Here is a 17,669-nt window from a genome sequence, read left to right as displayed (position 1 = left end):
CTGGATCAAGTTAGATCTCTCAAGAAAGCAAAGGGAGGCTTTGAGTACATCTTCGTAGCAATTGACAAGTTCACAAAGTGGATTGAATACAAACCACTCGCAAAATATAGCGCAACCAAAGCAGTCGAGTTCATCCAAGACATTATGCACCGCTTCGACATGCCCAATCGAATCATCACAGATTTGGGTTCTCCCTTCACAGCTATGGAATTCCAAAGTTGGGCACAAGATTGTGGTTTCAGCATAGATTACGCATCAATCGCACATCCAGAAGCCAATGGACAGGTAGAAAGGGCTAATGGACTCATACTAGCCAGATTAAAACTAAGATTGTATGAAGAACTAGTGGACTATGATCCAAATGGATTGAAGAATTACCCAAAGTAGTATGGGGGCTACGAACTCAAGTAAGCAGAGCCACCGGATATTCACCTTTCTTCCTAGTTTACGGATTAGAAGCCGTATTACCTGCCGACTTGATCTGGACGTCACTAAGGATAGAACAATATGATGAAGGAGAAGTAGAACACACCCAAAGATTAGAACTCGATAGTACAGAAGAAGTCAGAGTAAACGCTACCCTTCAATCAACAAGATACCTCCAAGGTTTAAGACGCCACTACAACAAGAGTACCCAACCTCGATCACTCCAAATCGGAGACTAAGTACTAAGAAGAATACAAAAAACTGACGGACGCCATAAACTACTCAGTCCATGGGAAGGCCCTTTTATTGTCACAAAAGTCATTGGACCGAGTACATACAAGCTGATAACTGAAGATGGAAAAGAAGTCAACAATACATGGCACATCAGCCAACTAAGAAGATTCTACGCATGAAAACAACTCAAGGAAGAATATATATACAAGCCACAAGAGATCAACATTCAAGATCAATAGAGATGATGTTCCTTGACAACACATGTATTATTATGGTTTTCATTCAAGATCAATAAAGATGGTGTTCATCGACAACATGTCCTATTATGGTTTTCCCTGAGTTGATTTCACAAACCTAAAAGCAACACGGCTAATAATATGCCTGAGCATACCGACCGAGAGCAAAAAAGCTGAAAAGATGCTTGAGCCCGCCGATGAGGGTAGCTAAAAAGCTAACACCCGAACCAAAAAGCAACACGGCTAATAATAGGCCTGAGCATACCGGCTGAGAGCAAAAAAGCTGAAAAGATGCTTGAGCCCACCGATGAGGGTAGCTAACAAGATAACACCCGAACCAAAAAGCAAGACGGCTAATAAAAAGCCTAAGCATACCGGCCGAGAGCAAAAAAGCTGAAAAGATGCTTGAGCCCGCCGATGAGGGTAGCTAACTAGCTAACACCCGAACCAAAAAGCAACACGGCTAATAATATGCCTGAGCATACCGGCCAAGAGCAAAAGAGCTGAAAAGATGCTTGAGCTCGCCGATGAGGGTAGCTAATAAGCTAACACCCGAACCAAAAAGCAAAATGGCTAATAGTATGCTTGAGCATTCCGGCCGAGAGCAAAAGAGCTCAAAAGATGCTTGAGCCCGCCAAAGAGGGTAGCTAATAAGCTAACACTCGCTAGTCCTAAGACCTTCTAGTACCAACAAGATCAAGAAAGGTTGTCAACACAACAATCTACATATACCGAGTTGTTTACATGGTGCAGACGAAAGCCAGACAAGCACTCGACGAAACAAGAAAGTTTGTCAAGACAATGATCTACACATACCGAGTTGTTCACCCGGCATAGACGAAAGCCAGACAAACGACTACCCGAAAAAATGCTGATCACATGGACAACTCATTCAAAGAATAAACAAGGCGCACAGACAAAGAAGATGTCAACAAAAATCTTCATTCAAAAAGAAGTATAATATCCCATTACAGAAGCTAGAGTACAAAGGTCAATTACATCAAGCTTCATCAGGAGAAGAAATATCAATATTAATATTATCTACAATCTTCCTAGCTAAATCTTTGACCTCAGGCTCCACCTTTTCAACAGCATCCAGATATTCTTGACTCTTGGCTTCATCAGCAACCTTGGACAAAGGAAACTCTGGAGAAAGAACCTAAACCTGGGCAAGAACATTTCTAGTACACAATTGGGCACACCTCTTCATGGACTCTTGGAAACGAGTCGGAATTTGAGGAATCAACTGAGCCCAACATTGGGCATCATCTGCTAGAGTCTGGAGAAGGTCGACTACTGACCGAAAAGATTTCCACAAAGCATTCCAATTCTCAATAGCCGTCGCCAACTTGCTAGTCAAGACTTCAATAGTTTGTTGGACCTACACAAGATCCCTATCAACTCCACGCCTAATCAACTGGCAAGCGCGAGTTCTTCTTCAGCATGAGTAATTACCTCTTTGGCCATGTTCTGACTACTGCAAACAAGTGTCTTCATCTCCTCAATACCCTCCGAGAGCTTCTGCTTTTCAACTCAGAGAGCTAGACAATGAAACAAAAACAAGTCAACAGAAAGGGAAACTTGAAAACAGAAAGAATAAAAAAGAACCTGCAATATGTTTATACTCATTCTTCATGGCCTCCAAATTCTTCACGGCCTCTACATTCTTCAAGGCCTCCTGGACAACAGCATCCCTCTGCTTCTCAGCCTCTACAACCCGGGCACGAAGAGCTGCTCCTCCTTCTAATGCATCTGACGCTCGGTCTCCAACTTGGCCCGACAGAGGTCAAGCTCTGCCTTTAGGGTACTAACCTCAGAAGACAACTTTTTCTCGGTTTTAGACAAGAAAAAGAAGCCGATATGATCACGAGAAAAAGACTAAGCAAAAAGAAAGAGAGAAAAACAAGACATAAGGACAGAAGAAAGACAAAAATCCAAAGAAAGAACTTTAGAAAAAACTTACCTGGAGCTTTTCCCCAAAAGAAGTCACAAAGGTCGCCAAGTTTCCCCAGGCAGCGGTCAGCTCCAACAATCGATGAGTGGCATCAAATTGCTGAACCACATCATCATCCAAAGGTGGACCACCAGAAGCAAGAAGAGGAGAAGGAGAAGCCGGCCGATGAAAAGAAGGCATGGCCAGGGCAATCTCCTAGAAAGCCACGGCCAACCCCTCAGATGGATCCACCGCCATGGCCACGGTCACCCCAGGAGTTAGCAAATCCATGGCTACATACTCTATCCTCCTCACAGCCACCTCGATGACCGTGCGTTCCGAATCCTGAGGCTTAGTACACAAGGGCGCACCAGAGGTCTGACAAGAAGTCGACTGAGGGTTTAGGGAAGACGAAGGCCTAAAAATTGACAAGGAAACTCGCCAATGAGAATAAGAAAAAAGGAGAACAGAAGCAAAGAAATAAAACACTCAGCTATCTTCTTCTTCATAAAACCAAAAGAAGACCTCACAGGGGGGGACCACAGCAGCAAAAACATCACCACCACCCTATGACGGGAGGGGCGTGGTTGGCACTAGAGCCCTAGAAGAACTCAAGCTCGATGACCGCTTACTACAACACAACAAGCCCAAAGTTAGAACGAAAAGAGGTGTTCAAAAACAGAAAAGTAAGGAAACAACTCACTGACGCGTGACAAGAGGCGCATCATCAGCCTCGTCTTCCTCAGTCTCCAACAAGGCAGCCACAATGCCATCTGAAAAAGAAGTACTCAGTCAAAGGCACAAACAAACAACAAAAAGACAAAACATGATTATATGCTCACCTAGGAGCATGCTACCTATAACTGGAGTACCTGGATGAGTACTCGGCTGGCGAGATTTCTTGGAAGCAGGCAAACCAGAGGAAGAACAATCTGCCCATCCCCTTTTTCTGCCACTATGAGGAGCTCAGGGAACTAGACTAGGAACATACTCTTCATATACGTCAGAAAATGCAAAAGAAACACCAGGAAATGTTGTGGTGGTTTGAAACTTACTGGTCAAGGATGCCCCAGCAAAACTACCCCCAGCCTCCACATTTGCAGGGCAATCATCAAGGGGAATTGGATCAGCGAAATTACGCCCCAATTCCTATAAAAGAGTAAAACAACAAGACAAGGAAGATTAAGCAAAAAGTTGATACAACAAAAGACACACAAAAGTACCCGCATAAGAAAAGAACAACTCACAGTAGGGGGCGGGTTGTTAGCACTATACTCAAGGACAGCAAGCGGAACAATGCTTACTCCTTTCAGCCTCTTTTGAAGACGCTCGAGCACCTCCTCATCAGTCAACTCAAGGGCAGGGACCATACGAGAAGGGTCCTCCACCCTAGAGTACTCAAAACCATAATTTTCTCGCTCCTTCAGAGGTTGAACTCGGCGGTGAAGAAAACTAGAAATAATCCCAAAGCCAGGTCAAGCCTTGCTATTTTAGAGTACAAATCCTCTCAAGAAAGGCTTGATCGCCTGGAGCTCAGCCGCCGTCACAGGATTCTTTTCCCATCGGTCATTAACCAAGGGACCAGATCCAGAATGAACGGAAAGAGGAGGAATCAAATTGGTGGCATAAAACCAGTCGGCATGCCAATCCCTCATAGAATCAACCAGGTCATAGTCAAAGAATTTGCTCTTAAGACCCTGGTGAAACTGAATCCCGCAGCCACCAAGAACATTGTGTCATCGCGGCGGGGTTGTGGCTTTAGACGAAAGAAGTAATGAAAGAGAGAGAGAGAGAAGGAGGAATTCCAAGGAAGGTTTCACAAAGATGAACGAAAATAGAAAGATGAAGGACAACATTGGGAGCAAGATGGTTCAGGCTAATCCTAAAATAGTTGAGAAATCAGTGAAGAAAAGCATAAGCAGGAAGGCAGAGTCCGGCACGGATAAAGGAGACGAAAAGAATAATCTCACCAAGACCTGGAGTAGGGACCCGATGCTCGCCTGGAGCTTTCCAATCAGGAAACTCCTTGCTCTGGAGCAGACCATCACTCACGAGCTCGCGCAACTAGTCCTCAGTCATAGTCGGAGCTGGCCAGATCTTTTGAGCAGCCCTCATGGCCATGAATTCTTGATTTTCAATAACGGAGAGCGATGCTTCCTCGTCGACAAAGGTTGTCTGGGACTTACTCGCCGACTTCTTCCTACCCATATACTAGCAAAAGCAATGGGGCACTAAAAATCGAGAAGGCTCAAATGGCAGCGCTCAGATGACGGCAACAATGGCGGCGGTGGAAGTTTAAAGACTAGGGTTTCAAGGGAAAATCAGGGCAGTAAAGAAGAAGAAGAGGAAAGGCTCTTAAATATATTTTACACCAGTAAAAACATGGCCCACCAGGCCCATTTTAACAAGGCATGAGGACACAATGGTCCATTTACTGACACAGCTAAAATGACGGACGACACAAATCCACACAATAGTACAGTTCAACTGGCAGATTTCAGACTTATCCATTCAGCACCACGGCGGAGTTATCATATTGCTACAAAAAGAACTCATCAACCATGAAGCAACAAAGGGTTACTTCACAAGGAACGCAACAACCCGGTCCTTAATAGAAAGAACTAAGGAACCTCATAAACAACCGGGACATTAGCAGAATAAAGAAGGACAACTCAGAAGACAAGATTCTTTCCATTATAAATGGTTTTAAAAAATAGAAGAGTACACATCTTACAAGACCCAATGAACTCGGTACTACGACAAGTAAGGTAGCAAAGAGGAACCCAGACATAGCTAGGGCTATGAAACGACTACGTGTTCCAAATTGCTACTCGATAGAACAAACCGCACTCGGCTGCACTATTTTCTTCAAAGGACGGACGCAGTACATCCAAGGCGGAAATCAGTAGCACAGTGGGAAAACATGGAGTAGACAAGGCCGGCAGGCATTTGTCTACCCAAGTCTGATGTGATGCTAGATATGGTGTTGATCTACACTGGACAGTCTAAGGGCATGCGACGAGGATCAACCCAGAACTGCCAGATGAAGGAACATATCCCACATCATAAGACTTCCTCCAACTACCGCCACGTACCTCCTGGTACATTGCTACTATAGGATTAGTCCACCTCTAATCCCTATCACAAGACTTCCTCTAGCTATGACAAGATATACAAGAACTATAAAATATGCCCGGGGGCTGCTCTACTTCACAAACTACCATATTCATGACTACAAAGACTTCAGAACAAGCAACAAAATGCTCAATGAATCAAAACTGCACTCCAGGAGGGTATTTATAGACCGAAGGAGCGGTGCACATGGACTAGGAACACCAACGAAACAAGCCTAACAAAGGACATAGTGAAAAGACAGAACTCAATAATGGAGGACTCAGAAGTGAAGGAACAGTACTCGAAAACGAGCATATTCAGAAGAATATACCAACACTATGCAACTCATGAACAAACAACATTTATACTCAACTACCACCATGCAACTACACCTAACAAATAGCAAACTACTAGAGAATATGCCAAGACCCTGTATCCGAGTTCTTTTTGAATAAAAGAACCCGGAAATGTGCTTGGGGGCTGCAACAGGAAAGGTTTTCAATTCTTCAAACAACCCAGAATCAAGACCCTCCAACTTTTTGTTCCAAATAGCAAGAGGCTTGGGGGCTACACTCAGTGAGTACACTTTTTTCTTCCAAAAAGCGCACATCACTCAAATTCTTCAAGACAAAGATTCAGGACCCTCCAACTTTTTGTTCCAAATAGCAAGAGGCTCGAGGGCTACACTCAGTGAGTGCACTTTTCTTCAAAAAAGCGCACGTCATAGAAAAGACTTCTTCAAGGCAGACCACTTCAAGACCTTACGACAAAAAGAACCTGGACCGAGCCATATTCGAGTTCTTTTTTGATGTTCAATGAAGAAACAGAGCAGTTTCAAGACAAGATCCTCCAGCTCCTTGTTCCAAATAGCAAGAGGCTCGAGGGCTACACCCAGATGGATGAACTTTTTTCAAAAAGCACACACCACTCGAAGATCCAAAGAAGCGCTACATGGTTTCACTCAAGAAAGCACTCGGACTACCCTTGTTCCTACTCGACAAGAGGAACAAGACGAGGCTTCTAGATTTCAACCATGAAGTGCTCGGGGGCTTGTCAATGTAGGACCCATAGGATACCCGTAAGGAAGAGAGAAGATCTAGTCTAACTAGGATTCTTCCCATGTAATCCTTGTAGTAATACTACCCTATAATCGTAGTAGGACTCTACATTGTAAACCGACTAGGACTCTGGCCTCCTGACTATATAAAGGAGGGCAAGGCTCTTGGGATCAGGAGTTTAGAGAAAAAATACTATATGACACTTGATAATCAATCCAACGCAAAGGCTAAGGCCGACTGGACGTAGGGCTATTACTCAATCATAATAGAGGGCCTAAACCAGGATAAATCAACTGTCTCTTGCGTTTACCATCGAGTTCTGCATACGCTGAAGCCCGAACATACTACCTTGGGTACCCCCTGTGGTAGGCTATCGGTGGTCAAACATTGACACATGGGGACTGTCAAGCCAGCTATTGTTGGACCCAAGACAAATTGATAGTGGTTGGCATTAGTCATGCTAGTCCATTGATCTTTCCTAGAAAACTAGATCATGTACTCGGACCAATTAAGGTACTTTGGTGTTGAAGGTTCTCCTACCATGATGTCCTAAAGAGCTAACTTCCTAGAGCACTTTGATGAAGTCGGTAACCCCACAAAGATTACTACAATTTGGCCCTTGGACTGTTGAAAGCCAGTGTTAGTGTTCTCATGTTCATCTTTGTTGTTATTAGCTTTACCCTTGCCTTTATTGCTTTTGGCATAGAAACCTAGTTCTTGGAGTTGTCTACAATCAGCCGCTGTGTGCTTGGCGTTCTTGTGGAAAGGGTAGGGTAAATTCTTGAGGTCTTCGAACTTCTTGTTATTCTTGTTAGACTTCTTGGACCTATCCATGGAAGTAAGGGTGTTGTCATGTCCTCTCTTTCTGGCGGATTGTCCACCCTGATTGCTTCTAGGGTCAAAACCTTTGTCTTGTGGGCATCGTGGGAATCATTCGCGAGTACATTCTTTAGATGCAATCATCTTCTATACTGTATGCTTGAATTCTTCAGTGGTCTTTCGATTATCATCGTAGAACTTTTCAAACTGCCACTTGTATTTGATCCCATTGGCGAAGTGATTGATCACCTCCCTATCTGTGATATCAAAGACTTGGGCTCATATTTCAGCAAAGAGGTGATAATATTGTTGGAAGGATTCATCTGGTTTCTGTTTGCAAGTTCTAAGCTCATTCCGAGTAGTTGGGTGGGTGAGGACACCGCAAAAATTTTCACAGAATTTGCACTGAAGCTGTCCCCAAGTATTAATGGAGTGAGCTCATAGTATATCAAACCAGGCGAGAGGCACAAAGTCGAGTGCCATGGGAAAATATAATAGTTTGATGTCGTCATCGCCACCTGCCAACTCGATGGATTGAGAGTAGATGCTCAACCATTGGTTGGGTTCTGTCTTCTCGTCGTACTTGGTATGGTTGGATAGCTTAAACTTGTAGGGAAGCCAAACAGATAGTAGTCTGTCAAAGAAACATGGTGTTGGTGTTTCAAGTTACCACCGATGAGTAAATTTCTAATATTGCGCATCGGGCTTGGATGATGTGCTTAGAGGACATGAGGTTTATACAAGTTCAGGCAGAATGTCCCTATGTCCAGTTCATCACTACTGCTCATGTTACTAGCACCGAAAGTTTATAGTAGGGGTTACAAATTGGCGAGAGAGGGACAGGTCCCAAGTCTCTGGTGGGAAAAATGAATGGGTGCTGAGAGCTTGGTTGCTGCTCAGCCATGTGCTTGTGTTGTGTTCTGATCGTTTCAAGGTTCGATGGGTTCGTGATGGTTCGATCGGGTCTGGCCTGAATCGATCCTTGATGGGTCGATCCCCTTCATGGGGTGACCTGCTTTCCCATTTATAGGCCAAGGGAAAGCACGACTTACAATGGAGAAAAAGAGAAGAATGAGAGAGAAGGCCTTCAGAATCGTCAAGTCCTTCTTGTCCTTCATGTGGGTGCCACCGATGCTATAGATGTCAACAGGGATAGCTCCATGTCATGGCCCTATCCATCACTAGTGCCATGCGCAGGCATCGTCTGCCGGTCATGGCGCTCCAATCTATCCTAGAGGACATCGTGGTGAACTGACATGCCTGTCAGTGTTCGTATGAGGGTTAGGCAGAACAACACTAGTACGCCTGACGCTTTTCCTAATGTGAATCCTCAGGTATGGCCCGTCATGGCCACGGGTTACATCAAAGCGTGCCAGTCTCTTCCCTGGTGTCAGGGTTACACTAGATGGAGCCCATGACCTTGGGGTCAGGTGAGGCAGAGCCCACGGCCTCTAGGTTAGGCAAGGCGGATCCTGTGGCCTTGGGTTAGGCGAGATGGAGCCCATGACCTTGAGGTCAGGTGAGGTAGAGTCTGCGGCCTTGGGGTCACGCGAGGCAGAGCCTGCAAACTTGGGGTTGGGCGAGGCGAAACCCACAGTCTCAGGGTCGGGCGAGGCAGATCCTGTGGCCTCGGTATTAGGCAAGGCGTAGCCCACCCCTAGAGGTTAGGTGAGGCAGAGCCCATGGCCTTAGTGTTGGGTGAGGCAGAGCCTGCCCCTAGAGGTTGGGCAAGGTGGAGCCTGCATCCTTGGGGTCGGGCGAGGCGAAACCCATGGCCTCGTGGTCGGGTGAGGCAGAACCTTTGGCCTCGGGGTCGATCAAGGTGGAGCCCGCACACCTAGGGGCAGTTGGAGCCATAGTCGTGCTCTTGACTGCTTAGATGAACTAATGTTAATGATCATTAGCCCCTCCTCTTTAGGTACCCTAGTATTGGTCCCCGATAGTAGCCCCCAAGCCTACGGAGGAGTAGAATACTCCTTTAGAGGCTTTTTTGAGTGAGAGGACACTGAGGGCCTTGGCCTTCTTTTGTCGGCCATGGCGTGACCTAGGGATGGTGATTCCCTTTTGTTGAGATCAGACCCCTCGAGGGTATTACCGTGAGATTTTGGTGGGTCGAAAAAGGTCTTTCCTGATTTTGACCCCTATCGAGGTCTATTGTTCTGCGACCGTGCGATCGGCCTTCATGCGAGTCCAACTGTCCTCAAGCCCCTAGCCCATAACAGGGGTTCGGCTAAGGACTAGCTCATCTTCATGATTGTCTTCCCTCAAGCGTTTTTTCTGATAAAAATGGAGGGGCCAAGCCATGTCATGATTTTCCTCTATGGATGAATCATGGTGCTCGATGAACTATTAACGGGCTAGTCCGAGTGGGACTGACATCCTGTTCATGGGGATCTAGCTTGGGTCAGCTGGTTATCGGCTCTAGATTCTCTGTGGTCAATCAATATAGTTCTCAAGTCCATTTGACCGGTCCTAAGGGCTCTCTGCCTTTCTTCGAGGAAAAACCATGGATCAAATCTGACCGAGACTCAAACATGGGATGGGATGCCTACGGTGCTCGTGCGCTCGGGTACTGGCCGCTAGTGAGCCCATCTTTTTCCTCTTACTCTAAAGGTGCTTAGAGCAGTTGTCGAACCTGTCGGTGGGCCAACCTTCGAACTCCTAGTCCTAGACGGGCCATAGAGGCGTCTTCAGCTCCATATCCCTCTAACTCATGGTGGGTCATGGCCCGTTCGGAAAGGCATAACATCTGGCAAGCTTTTTGAGGGAACAGACATAGGTTGCGTGCGCACGCCCCGCGGAGAGACATGGTGGCAGGTCGTGGTAGGCATGAAGATCTAGGTGGATGGTAGGTTTCCTCGCGCCCGTCACCCCTATTAAAACCAAAGGTTTAGCCCCTCGGGTTCCATACATTGCATCATTGCCTCCGCAGCCATGCTGCCGCCATCAATTAGGTTTCTTGCCTCCATATCTCTATCGCCGTTGAGCCCGCATCCATCAGCCCCCACATCTAATGGATTTGTGGTGCTGTTCTGATATCACCTTCCAGCACATGGAGGGCCTCATCCATCATGGTCTTCTCCGTGCGTGGATCTCGGCCAAGGAGTGCCTGCTACCCGGTGAGGAGGATTTGTCGTTGCCGCTCGATGGCTATGTGGTGTCATTCGTCCACTTCCACGAGCGTGGGTTCGTGACCCCCGCCCACAAATTTATTTGGGGGCTGCTGCACTACTTTAGGATCATGCTACAACATCTCAATCCCAATGGGATCCAGTACATGGCAGCGTTCATTGGCCTATGTGAGGGATTCCTAGGGATCAGCTCCCACTTCGACTTATGGAGGCACTTCTTTAGCATCACCCTCTAGAAGAAGAGGGAGAAGAGTGGCAAGCAGGAGCTGCACATGCCGATGGGGTGCGCCAGCATCCAACTTCGGAACAATCAGGTCGGTGAGTATCCATCCATGCGGCTATCAACATCCAACAAAGGGTGGCACTCGCAGTGGTTCTACCTCAAGAACGATGCCGCCGCCCCTCTGCCAGAGTTCACCAAGTGCCTGATCGAATAGGGCCTAGAGTAGTGGAGGAAGTGGGGCATCCTGGAGAAGGACAAGGAGGAGATCCAAGAGCACATCGCCGGCATCCACATCTTGAAGGAGAATGGCCTGAAGTGGTCGAGCGTCATCGGTTCTTACCAAGCAAGGAGGGTGGCGCCATTGATGACACATGCGCTCCCGCTATATGCGATGGTGCCCGAGGTGTCGTTCGACTGAACAGCGCTGGCTGAGGGGACGCTCCCCAACTCTGAGATCACGTAACGCATCAAGGAGGCAATGGAGCCTCTGTAGGATGACACGGGTGCTGCCCTCGACTTCATCTACCTAGTGCTGGGGCATCCTCCAATGCGGCTGGAGTTGGGCTACATCATCTTCATAAGTCCTCCTTTCTCCTGCCTTTTCTTCAATCGATTTCCCAACCCTTAGAGACTAACTTTGAGAGGGGCGGGACCAACTGAGGGACCTCATTCTCATGGATCACCTGGCGCCGCTGCCGAGGGATTCGGCTGTGTGGATGGTGAATCGCGCTGAGGTCGAGCGGCTAAGGAAGGCGAAGGAGGACAAGAAGAGGAAGAAGCAGTAGAAGCTGCAGGCGTAGGAATGGGGGGGAGGACACCAATAGTGATGATGATGATAACGATGGTGATGATGACGAGCTAGCCGACAACATTGAATGGGACAACCTAGAGTATGAGGATGCGCTGACAGGTATCTGTTTGTCCTTGTAGGTGTCAGGACCCTTCCCATTCCACAGAGGGGAGGGTACATCTGGGGAGCTGGTAGAGGTGGGACATACCGTCGGCCTGCCTCAGGAGCCAACAGAGGTGGGCGGCCCTGCTGTCGTGCCCAAGGTGCCAGCGGAGGCCGACGGCTGTGTTGTCGTGCCTTAAGAGCCAAGGGGAGTGGCCCCTCTACCCAAGAGTAGGGGGTAGGATCGAAATGGCCTCATTCTAACAAGGTGGAGCGAGGGTCAAGGGGTTTGCCCCCCAAACACATCTGCTGCCCGATGGCACTAAGGTGAGCTATCATTTCCTGTATGTTTTTTTTTCTATTTTGGACGGATTTCATCATGACTTATGCTTTTCATCCCTTGCAGCATCGGCAGACAGCGCAATCCTTTGATGCTGGTGCTGAAGAAGAGCGTCGCCCTCCAATTGAGGCAGTAGCCGTTGGCTGGTGTCATGCCCATTTTGGGCGGGAGCGGTGCTAGTGTGACCACGTTCACTCAAGGGGCACCTTCGGAGGTCATGGAGCAGCCGATGATGGCCGCAATACCGCTGTCGATGGTGGGATAGATGGGGCTACCAACCACGCTCATGGCACCGACCATGGCGGGCATGGTGTAGCTGGTCATCACCCTACCAATGCTGGTGGGGTGGAGGCGACAGTGAGAGATGAGTCATAGCTAGGCGCAACCACAGCGGCACCTGAGGCACTAGCGTGACCCATGCGATCGATAGCCCAAGCAATGGCCCCTGGCACAGGCCCGATGGAGGGGGACACGGCCAAGGGGTCCTTAGTGGAGGAGATGGAGTCATCCCTAGCCCTGATGTTGGTGGATAGTGGCTCACCCGCGCAGGGTGAGCCCCTACTCTGGTGGACGAATCCATAGGATCCGGCATCGATGGTCTTCACCCTTGCCACCACTAATGAGAGCATAGAGTGGGAGAGCCTCGATGTAGGGATCACGTCCATGCTTGAGGCCCTAAACCATGCCATGGGCACGTTGGATGACATCGTCGTTCCCTCCGGCCGGGTATTACTTCATCCTGCTTCTTGCCTTTATCTTCCTTTTTCTGTTTTTTGTATCTTGATCATCATCTTCCTACAGTCCCTCATAGCTTGTAGCCAGGGAAAGTCTCGATTCCTTTGTCAATAGAAGGAGACCTAGGACCACCTCGTTGAGGAGGCATGACTACATGGGGAGGTGACCGCTCAGCTTGTTGCCGCCTAGTAGAGGGTGGCTGAGCTAACTCCCATCGTTGAGGAGGCGGCCAATCTTTAGTCATGGGTGGCCGAGGCCCATTGGGATGCTGATGAGGTCGAGAAGGCGTTCGAGGCCCTGTCGATGAGGTCACAGAAGGATGAAGAAGAGGACACCAAGATCAGGAAGGGGTGGGATGAGCTGCTCTAGAGGGACACCGAGACCCACCAGTGGACCCTTGACCTTCTGGGTGAGGTTAAGAAGGAAAGGGATCTAAGTCTAGGGGTAGAGGAGAAGCTCATGGCCCTAGAGAAGAGGGTGAGCCTAGATGCCACGGTGATTGCTCGGTCGCGCAAGGAGTGGGATGAGCTGCTCCAAACCATGGAGAGGCTCCACTCAGAATGCGGCGTGGCTCGCGAGGAGCACGACTAGGCCTTCCAACAGCACGATGATGTATAGCAGAAGGTTGGCTCCCTCTAGGCTAAGCTTGAAAGTGCGACAACCCAGAAGCAGGAGGTTGAGAGCGTTTCTATCAGGCTAGCCGTGGACCTCGCCAAGGTGAGGAGGAATCTATAGGCGGAGGGTGATGAGCTTGGTATCCTAAGCGCCACCTTTGGAGTGGTCGACGATGACCTTCAGGTGGTGTGGTCAGAGGGGACCAGCTCGCTCGCGGCTCGTGTCATCGAGATCATGGCTCGGGTGTGCCAGCTCGAAAGGAGTGCCCTTCACACTAGGGTCAATCAGTCCTTCATGATTGTTCGTTCTCATTATGGGGACATCATTGATCTAGAGATGATGAGCCATGGCTATGTGCCTGGCTATGAAGTCCATGAGCTGGAGGAGATGGAAGCGGCGATGGCTCCCCATTCACAAAACCTGGCGGACAGGATAGAAGACATAGTTCTCCCCTAGAGGGGCTAGTTAGTTAGATAGGTCGGAAGATCATTTTTGTAATTGAAAGTGCATCTAGCCCTTTAGTGGGTTTTGGATGATTGAATGACAACGTGATTAAAGGACTAACCCATTTGCTAAGTGTGGACAGGTAATAGGTTATCTCATAGGTACTTAATGAAAGCCAAAATGATGTGTTGTTGTGTAAACAATCTAGTTCAAGCACAAGACAACAATGCAAATGGAATTCATGCAAAGGCTTAATTATTGTGGGATCTCCATGTACTATGTGAAAGCAAGCTTATAAGAATTAATTAATGAGACATAAGGGATTGCATATGGATTGGTCTCATATTTGAAGCTTGCTAAATTGAATTGAAAAAGATAACAATACATGAATAGATGATTCAACACAAGATGTGACAAGATGGCTTGAGATGGTGAAGATAGCAAGGAAAGGCTTTGAGGTACTAAGCAAGGGTGAAGGGCAAGTGATGGCTTAGCGGCCGAAGAACCTAGCTAGGGTGAAGAAGAAAGTACTTGCATTTAGTTGAGGCACTAATCAAGCTATGATGTTCATGTTCATATGAAGGATCAAATCACTATTGGAGTCTTTGATGGAAATGACTTGATACATTTTGGATTATTCAAATTTGATGAATGGAATCAAGTCACATGCTCAAGATGGCTATGCTCAAGTGAAAAGATCAATATCAACATGTTAGCACCCTTACTTGATGAAGATTGAAAGGGATGGCATCAATTCAAAATAGATCAACTCAAGTGGTATAAATTCATTTTTCCTTTTATCTTGAGTTTAATAGGTATGCCGTACTATTAAGAGGGATGCATCATGTTGGTAGATAATGTTTCATAAGTGCTCAAGCCAACCCATGTGAGTTTTGAGTATTTGAGCAACAAAAGAGCTAACTTTATCTTTGCTGGTCTGGCAATACTGGACATGTCTGGTATTTGCCCAGTAGCTATAAAATTGTTGTTCTCGGGTTGGTTCGTCGGGAGTTCCGATGGTCGGGAGTCTCGGCAAGGGTCAGGAGTTCCGACGTCTCACACTTTAACTGACTTGGAGGGTTCACTGTTCTGGTCATACCGGACGTGTCCGGTATGCATGACCAGAAGCCAACGGCTATCTTCAAAAGCTGTGAGGGTCGGGAGTTCCGACGTGAGTCGAGAGTTCTAACGGTTGAGAGTTTAGACGGTCGGGAGTTCCAACACCTCACTAACTTTAACTCAGTTACATGTTGTTCAAATCTGCTGAGGGTCGGGAGTTCCGACGTGAGTTGGGAGTTCCGACGGTCGGAAGTCCTGGCATTCATCGGGAGTTCCGACGCTTCACAAACATCACTGTAACTTAGTTACCATTGGCACAGTGTAAGTGATACCGGACGTGTCCGGTATGTATACTGAACATGTCCGGTATGGCAACGGCTATAAAACGGCTAATTTTTCAAAGGGGCTATAAATACCCCCAAGCCTCCACCTTTGGCTGCTGCTGATTCTACTGAGATACACACACGTTTTTGAGCCTTGCCAACTCTCCTAAACCCTCTCTTAGTGAGTGTGTGATACAAATTGCAAAATCCATTTGTGGGTTAAGAGAGAATTTGAAAAAGAGAGCAAGCCACCACTTGAGCACTTGTGCATATTGTCAATCTCATGATTTGCATTTGTTACTCTTGGACTCTTCGGTCCTAGACGGTTAGGCGTCGCTGGAGAGCACTCGAGAGATTGTGGTGTGCCACGGAAAGTTTGTAACGGTCGATTCCACCGCCTCGGAATCATTTAGTGGAAGGAGGAAAGGGAGTTGGAAAAGACTCTGGCTAGAGTGACCTTCGTGGTACCCTCTAGGGCTGACCTTCGCTGGGTTGACCGTAGCCCCCTCAACGGAGAGTACGACTCAAACGAGTCCGAATTTGGTAAAACAAATTTCGTATCTCAATTCGCATTTCATTTGATATTTGTGTTGCTCCAGCTCTTGTGCAGGTTCTCTGTGTATATTGATATCTCCAATAGGTACCTACAATTTGGTTTGAAGATAAAAATTGAAAGGAGCAAGTTTGGGGTGCAGAAACCGTGCATACCGGACACGTCCGGTATTAGAGCTCTGTGCTGAAAATATTTATTTTCAGTTCTAACTTTGTGTTGCAGGGTTATAGCTTCTAGATACATTATTTATACCTTGTACACTGTGTGGCTAACTTGTGAGGGTTGGTACTACTCTTTATTTGGAGTTTCCAATTTGGAAACTCCCTTTACTAATTGTTTCCGCATTTAAAGGTGTTAATTTTTAGAAACACCTATTCACCCCCCCTCTAGGCGGCATCCTAGGTCCTTTCAATTGGCATCAGAGCGAGGTTCTAACCTAAAGCTTCACTACCGTGAGAAAAGGATGTCGACGCCTATGGAGTTGGAGCCAATGCTTCTCCAAAATGATGGTTCAAACTTTCTAACTTGGTCAATACATGTACTCAATGATTTTAGAGATGTTAGTCCTCTTGTTGAGCATATTGTGGATGCAAGCATACCTCTTTCTATAGTTGATTGGAGCAACTACAAAAATTTATCAAAAGAGGAAGAGATATGCATGCAACTCAATGCTCAAGCTATTAAATTATTTTGAGTACATTAAGTGTAGAGGTTCAAGATGAGGCAATCTTCAATGGACAACCACCTCCGGAGAGTGCTCATCTCATTTGGACTAGACTTTTTGATTTATATGGAAAATCCAAATGTGATGATGCATTTGAAATTGAGTCAATGGAAAGTATGTCCATTGTGTCTTCATGCAGCGAAGAAGCCTCACAAGACCTCAAGAGCGCTGAGCCGGAGCAAGAAGTGCAAGCAGCACATGACTTGCTGTCTACCTGCACATACCAGACATGTCTGATATGCCTACCGGACGTGTCCGGTATGGCTGAGGCAGTAGACCAGCAAGCAACTATTTGCAACGATGCTCAAGTCCAGTGGTGACCAAGTGATGAGTCAACCTCAGTATCTCATGATACTCATCACTTGTGTCTCATGGCCAAGAAAAGCAAGAAAAAGAGTAACAAGAAAGATCAAGAAAGGAGAAAGCACAAGTAGATGATCAAGATGAGAGTGATGTTGAAGTTGAAGACAACTACAACCTTGATCATCTCAACCGCAAAGACAAGTTCATCATCATGAAGATAGTTGAAAAGAATGATGAGCTTGAAGAAGAGATTGAGAAGCAAGAGCAATCACTTCAAAAGCAAGAATTGTTTCTCATCTCAAAGATGGAAGAACTAAAGGCTCTAAGTGAAAGGTATGAAAAATTGTCAATTGAGCATGCTTTAGTTACTAACTCCTCTTCTAGTGTTTCACAACTAGAGAAGGAAAACTTTGAGCTCAAGGCAAGGCTAGATGAATTATCAAGCAAGTATAATGTGCTACAAGCAAACTATGTTCATCTAAAGTGCTCTTATGAGGAAGTAGTAGA

Source organism: Miscanthus floridulus, chromosome 12 (assembly GCF_019320115.1).
Source record: "Miscanthus floridulus cultivar M001 chromosome 12, ASM1932011v1, whole genome shotgun sequence".
In the NCBI taxonomy this organism is placed as follows: domain Eukaryota; kingdom Viridiplantae; phylum Streptophyta; class Magnoliopsida; order Poales; family Poaceae; genus Miscanthus; species Miscanthus floridulus.
This window is presented reverse-complemented; position numbering follows the sequence as displayed.